Source organism: Rhinopithecus roxellana, chromosome 2 (assembly GCF_007565055.1).
Source record: "Rhinopithecus roxellana isolate Shanxi Qingling chromosome 2, ASM756505v1, whole genome shotgun sequence".
NCBI classification, from domain to species: domain Eukaryota; kingdom Metazoa; phylum Chordata; class Mammalia; order Primates; family Cercopithecidae; genus Rhinopithecus; species Rhinopithecus roxellana.
Window position 1 is genome coordinate 34,596,225 of NC_044550.1, and position 6,958 is coordinate 34,603,182.

At 40.0% G+C, this 6,958-nt stretch overlaps 1 non-coding gene across 1 annotated transcript; it reads left to right on the forward strand.

Moving 5' to 3' along the window:
* Positions 1-1,394: 1,394 nt before the first annotated feature.
* Positions 1,395-1,497, forward strand: LOC115896280. Its single transcript, XR_004056182.1, has one exon. It is a non-coding gene; the product is annotated as a small nucleolar RNA U13 (small nucleolar RNA).
* The last annotated feature ends 5,461 nt before the right edge of the window (positions 1,498-6,958 follow it).

Consider the following 6,958-nt stretch of genomic DNA (forward strand, 5'->3'; position numbering starts at 1 on the left):
TTTTTTTTTTTTTTGAGACGGAGTCTCGCTCTGCCACCCAGGCTGGAGTGCAGTGGCCGGATCTCAGCTCACTGCAAGCTCTGCCTCCTGGGTTTTACGCCATTCTCCTGCCTCAGCCTCCCGAGTAGCTGGGACTACAGGCACCCGCCTCGTCGCCCGGCTAGTTTTTTTTGTATTTTTAAGTAGAGACAGGGTTTCACCGTATTAGCCAGGATGGTCTCGATCTCCTGACCTCGTGATCCGCCCGTCTCGGCCTCCCAAAGTGCTGGGATTACAGGCTTGAGCCATCGCGCCCGGCCGACACGTACTTCTTAACCACCTCTCAGAGACACTCCTCCAGGTGACCTTGGCGACACTGGTCAGGGCATTCAGCCACCTGGACCATGACCCCACTTGTACCCCCAGGGTCTCTCGGTTTACATTTTCTCTCCTATCTCATCTAGTCTCATTCACACCCACCCTGGGAACAGTTCTAGTCCCATTTCTTTACCAGGCCCTAAAAACTGTCAGATAGGCCAGGCGCGGTGGCTCACACCTGTAATCCCAGTATGTTGGGAAGCTGAGGCGTGTGGATCACCTGAGGTCGGGAGTTCAAGACCAGCCTGACTAACATGAAGAAACCCCGTCTCTACTAAAAATACAAAATTCGCTGGGCATGGTGGCGCATGCCTATAATCCCAGCTTCTTGGGAGGCTGAGGCAGGAGAATCGCTTGAACCCGGGAGGCAGAGGTTGCGGTGAGCCAAGGTTGTGCCATTGTACTCCAGTCTGGGCAACAAGAGCAAAACTCCGTCTAAAAAGGAAAAACAAAAAACTGTCTGTTAATAAAAATAGTTAGCATTTGTTGACAGTTTACAATCTGCCAGAACATCATAATAATCTTACGTTCTATACAAAATTCTACATTTTACAGCTGGGGAAACTAAGGAACAGGAAGGTTAAAAAAAAGTTTCCAGAGTTCGAACTGCTACTGATTGACAGAGCCAGAATTCAAACCCAGCAAGTCTTAACCCACAGTGCACACTCTTAGGACTTCAGTGACTTCAATCCCTATTGTCTGTGCCACTCATCTGCCAACTCTATTTAGATTCTTGTGTTTTTGGTCATCTTTATATTTCCATCTCCATCACCATGATTTTGAATCTTTGGGATCTCCCATCTGATCTTGTAGGGCACTTAACAAATGGAAATATTGGTTGAAAAGAAAAGTAAAAACTTAAAAATTCTATGTGAGAAATAATGCCACAAGGTGAATAACAGCGATAACAAATCAGAAGAATAAAATATATGACAAAGATTTAATATCCTTACCACCCTTTTACAAATCTATAATAAAGAAGGCATGCAACCTATCATTAAAAATGAGTAACATGAAAATGAGTAATATAAGAGTTGATCCTTTCATAGTTCATATGTGTGATGATTGGGTGTTCATGCTCATGCGTGGGATGTGCTTCCCTTAAGCCTTGTTCGGATGTGAGCACTTTACCATCTGATGTGAACATAATAATAATAAGTAATGTAAGAGTAAAGTAAGCAATTCACACTAGTGGAAACGGCTAAGTAACTTATAAAAAGGTTTACTTCACTGGTAATAAAATGAATGAAAATCTGATTTTTTACTTTATACTTTCCTATATTTTCATGTATTTATTCATTTTTCAAGGAGTATTAGTTTTATCCTTTTAAATTTTAATTTGATTAATTAATTACTTAATTAATTTTTTTAGAGATGGAGTTTTACTGTGTCACCAAGACTGGAGTGCAGAGGCATGATCATGGCTCACTGCAGCCTCAAACTCCTGGACTCAAACAATCCTCCCACTTCAGCCTCCAGAGTAGCTGGAACTACAGGCACATGCCCACTACATCCTGTGAATTTTTTATTTTTTGTTGAGATTGGGGTCTTGCTATGTTGCTCAGGCTGGTCTCAAACTCCTGGCTTCAAGCAATACCCCTATCCTGGCTTCCCAAGGTGCTAGGATTGCAGGCATGAACCACTGCTCCTGGCCTTATCCTTTTCTATTAGTTATTTCTATTTGGTGAAAACAAAAGAATGTATATCACACATTCTAAGAATCTGAAACTCTCTGGGGTCTAATAGCAGGGGTTAAACAGTTTGGGGGCAAAGAGTTGCATTTCTAAGAAACCATTTGTCACTCACTCAATCTTTTTTTTACTTACTCAATTTTCTGCCTCCATGTTTCTGGGCAAATTAGTCACATCTGGACCTTGTCATCAGGACCTGGCACATCTTTCCTCTCTCCCTCTCCTTTTTGACCTGAGGATACAGTAGAGTCCTATAAACCAGACTCCTGGTACTTACCTGCAGTACTACATTTTCCACTGGATCCCAGTCAGACTGGGTTCATCTGTGGCCAGTTCAGATGCCACAGCCCCTATAATGACCTATTAAAAATCTACATTGTCTGTCGATGTGACATATCTTCCTAGCAGAAAACCCAGCCATCACCTCAGATCCCAGCCCAGGTCCTCTTTCATTCCTCTCTCATCGTCTTCACTTTCAACCATGAACTTACCTGTCCTTCATACAAGAGTCCTAATAATATAAAATAGTGTCTATAATTTATTGAGTGTTATTATAACTTCATGCTAAGAATCAACACATATCTTCTCATTTTAATCCTCCCAACAATGCTTTTAGCTGCATATAATCACTATTTTACAGACATAAAAAATGAGGATCGCACAGGAACAGCCAAGCCAGGATGTTAAGATTTGTCTGTCTGGCCTTCTTTTGACCAGGGGTCTCTCTTCCCTCAGCTTTTCTTTTGCCCTGACTTTATTCTCTGTTAGGTCTGGATTCCTAGCACCATCAGGTGACCTGCTCTCTCTCCCCATATAATTGCTTGGATTTCTCCTGATAGTGCCTCAGCAAGCCCTTAACAGTTTCCCTTTGTTGTCATCTGCACAGACACCTGTATGATCAGACATGCCCATCAGTTTCTTCCTGAATCTTTACTCTCAATACCTGTCAATCCAGTGCAGCCCAACTTAGAGGCTTCTCTGTCTCCAGTAACCTGCAGCATCAGCTGATTCCAATTCAAATGGGAAAATGCTTTGTTTCTCCTGACTAAAAACCTGGGACTAGCAGGGTGTATTTGTGTTTTCAAAGAAGAACATATCAGTCCAAGTAAGTTTCTAATGCAAGTAAATTTTCTAACTAGCAATGGTCCCCAATCTTTTTGGCACTAGGGACCGGTTTCCTAGAAGAAAATTTTTCCACAGAGAGGGTGGGGGTGAGGGTGGCGGTATGGTTTTAGAATAAAACATTTCCACCTCTGATCATCAGGTATTCGTTAGATTCTCGTAAGGAGCACACAACCTAGATGCCTTGCATGAGCAGTTCACAATAGGGTTCCTGTGAGAATCTAATGCCACTGCTGATCTGATGGGAGGAAGAGCTCAGGCAGTAATGCTCACTCACCTGCCGCTCACCTCCTGCTGTGTGGCCCAGTTCCTAATAGGCCACAGACCAGTAACAGTCCACTGCCTAGGATCCTGGACCCCTGCTCTAATAGGAAGAAATTCAGAAAAGAGGATGGGAGGTGGCATTTTACAGAAAAGGAAGCTGAGTCTCAGAAAATGTTTGGCTTGGCCAAAAATAAGCAGCAAAATGTGAAAATGAAATTCCACTGTCTAATCATTGCCTCCAAGCCTTGTCCTCTTTCTGTCCCCACCCAGTACCCTTCATGAGTTGGCAATAAACGTCTCCCTCCTAGGTTTTCATGCTTATAGGAGAAGTCATTGGCTCAGAGAATCCCTGAGACACATGGGGACAGGACTAGTCTTCTTCCCTTCTCCACTTTACTCCATCTGGCCTTGCAGCGAGCCCTCTCTATGAGTAAAATTGTTGATGAGACCATTCATTCAATTATAGCATTTTATGCGATATTATTTCATGAAATAGAATGTTCAACTCTTGATTACCAGTCTCCCAGTTTTCCACCAAGGTTGTGATGTGTTCTCAATGTACATTTAAGTTCTGTGAAGATTTTCCATTCATACATTCATCCAATAAGTGTCAAGACATAAAGAATGCTAAGTCCCAGGAAGAGAAAGAAGAGCCCCGTAGAATAAGGGGTTGAATTTCATGAAGTGATTTGCATCAAATTCACTGGCCTCTCCTTGACTTCCAAACTCATTATCTTTCTAACCCAAGGCTCAAGGTAAACTTGCATTCTTGTGACTCTTTCAGACAGTCGATCGTAACAAATCATGCTACCTTGGTTAACTGTCTTCACTTGATGTTCCACCCAGAAAAGCACAATTTGCTTTTCCTTCTGACCACAGCAGCCCTAGCCACAGCCTGCATTGTCGAAGGGCATGCCGAGCCAAATCGCTGCTATCACTGCTGCCACCTTTTGATCCCTAACACCATCTGACAGAGCTTTGCGTCCCTACCATATTTCATGTCTTTCATCCCTGGGTTCCTCTTTTGGTACTGAGGAGCCCAGTAGGTGCCCACATTAGACACACTTCCTCACTGGCCAGACAGCAGGTGGGCAGAACCACAAACTCACTTCAGCTGCTGTCTTGAGATGCAGCTTTCTCAGGGACAGCTGGAGAGACCAAGTACACAGTCTCAAAGTGCAGCGGTCACGTCTTGTTCATCTTTGCATCCTAGCACCTAGAATAGTCTTTAGCATTAGGTAGGAGCTCTGCAAATATTTGTGGAAAGAAGGAAGAGAGGGAGACCAGAATACTGAGGTGATTTGCCTAAGACACATAGTTTAGTAGAGAACTAGATACGAATCCTGGCTCCCAAACTCCTATATCCGTGCTCATTCCACTCTACCACCCTAGCTTTACATTCGCCTCCTGAAAGAAAGAAAAATGAGACAAATAACAAGGGAAGGGAGAGAAGATACAGAAGAGAACACCCAGTAAGGAAAATTTGGGGTTGAATTTGCAGGTGGCATAACCACAAGGCCAGAACTGATGTTTTCCTGGGCCTGAGGTGGTCTACTCCAAGGCAGATAACATTGTAGTTACGGATAAATGGTGCTATTGATCAAATTCTCACATCTGGAAAAGGCCTAGAAAAATAGTTGATTCCAGGCATAGTGAAAGTAGTTCAAAAATACATATTTTCAAAATGTAAATATGGACAATTACCATTATCCCACCTCCAATTTCCAAGCTTTTCTATATCTCATTTAAAAAATAAATATAATCTTTTCCTACCTAACCCAGCAAGATAAATGTGCCCTAAGAATTTGCTATTATTATTGCTGTTACTTAAAACATCTTTAGTGAACGAAGCATAGTAGATATTAATCTGATTTAATTAGAATGAGTCAAATTATGCTCAGAAACCCTAGTAAAAATTTTAGTGAGAAATTTCTTTTCAGAATATGACTTTGATGCATATTTATTTTCTTCATGAGGTATGGACTGAGGAAGAGGAAGGAAGAGAAAATAGGTAAAAGGAATTTTTTTTTTTTTTGCATTGCCATACTGTTAACCAAAACTAAAGACCAGAAGAAGAGAAATGGAATAATTAAAAAGTGATGACAATGTAATATTTAGGCATGCTGTCACACAGAGTCCAACAAAATGGTTTTTGAAATTATCTTTAATTCTTTTAGTTACTGGGGAAAAAAATAAACCAGAAAACTATAAAGAGATAAACATTTCCTATTATCCTATTGTTTGAAAATAACTACAGTTAGCATTTTAGTATATAGCCTATTCTACTATTGTTAAATAGGTTTATTTCTAAGAAATCTCAACTTATCAAAAGAATGTAAAGAAACAGGTAAGGTAACACTGGTTGAAATTGGAGAAGGATGGCTGAGCAATAGGGATGGAACAAAAATTTCTCATTTAGAAATACTAGCATGTGCCTTTTAGATTTTGTCCTTTACGAGTGTATCTCCTATTAAAATTAAGCCAAATTGCAATTTAAAACTAAAATTTTTTTTAAAATGTTTTAATGGAAACAGAAATGTTAAAATTCACAGTAGAACAGAATTTTTAAAATAGTAATTTTAACAATAAATTTGCTTTCATAACCATAAATGTATTTGGTTATTGCTAGCTTTAATTTTAAAAAAGTAGATCAAAACCTACAAAAGGAAACACAAACTTCCTTGCACTTTCCACCACATATTCAGCACCCTCTAACGCCCCATCACTGTTGCTGTGCATGTCTGCCTGCAGTACAGTCCATTACAGCCAGGGGAAGCAGCAGCTTTTTATCATTCTGATGACACCAATTTCCAGTCAGTTCTGGTTATTACTAACAGTGATTCAATAAATTATATTCAATAAGTAGCCAATTGTGCTACGTCCAAGTTTTGTTATGGACACTTTAACTGTAGGAGAAATTAATGCCTGTATAATTTTCCAAATGCTTTCTTCAGGCATGTGTACATATACTTTATATAGAAGTTATCTTTTTAAATTTGTTTTTACCAGAAAAAAAAGAATCATAATAAACCTACTTTAGAAGGTTTTCTTTTCACCCAACAAAGCATTTTGAAACTCTTCCCTGATAACAAATGTGGATCTAATTATCATTTTAACTTATCAAATTTCACCTTATCTATAATAAAAGTTTAATCCTTTATGAGATTTATCTTTCAAAAAAGAAATGAATTTGCTTTTCTTCTTTAATACTGCCAGTATTTTCAGTATCTTTATGATGTTACTATACGAACGTAAAACATCAGTGTGATTTGGTTCCATTATCATTTAAAGCCGGACACTAAGACCAATGGAGGCTGATATTCCTGTAGGCCATAGCAACCCTGGGAAATCTTGCCTTGGCTGAAGCTACACCAAATCCAGAAGTAATTGAAGTCCCCCTATGGTTTCAGGTCCCCCCAAGGAAGGCAGGAGTTGTGCATTACTCAGCATTCTCAGATCTATTCTAAAGCAGATTATTTTCTTAGGTTTTGATTCAGTTCCATACAATTCAAGCATTTTTATTT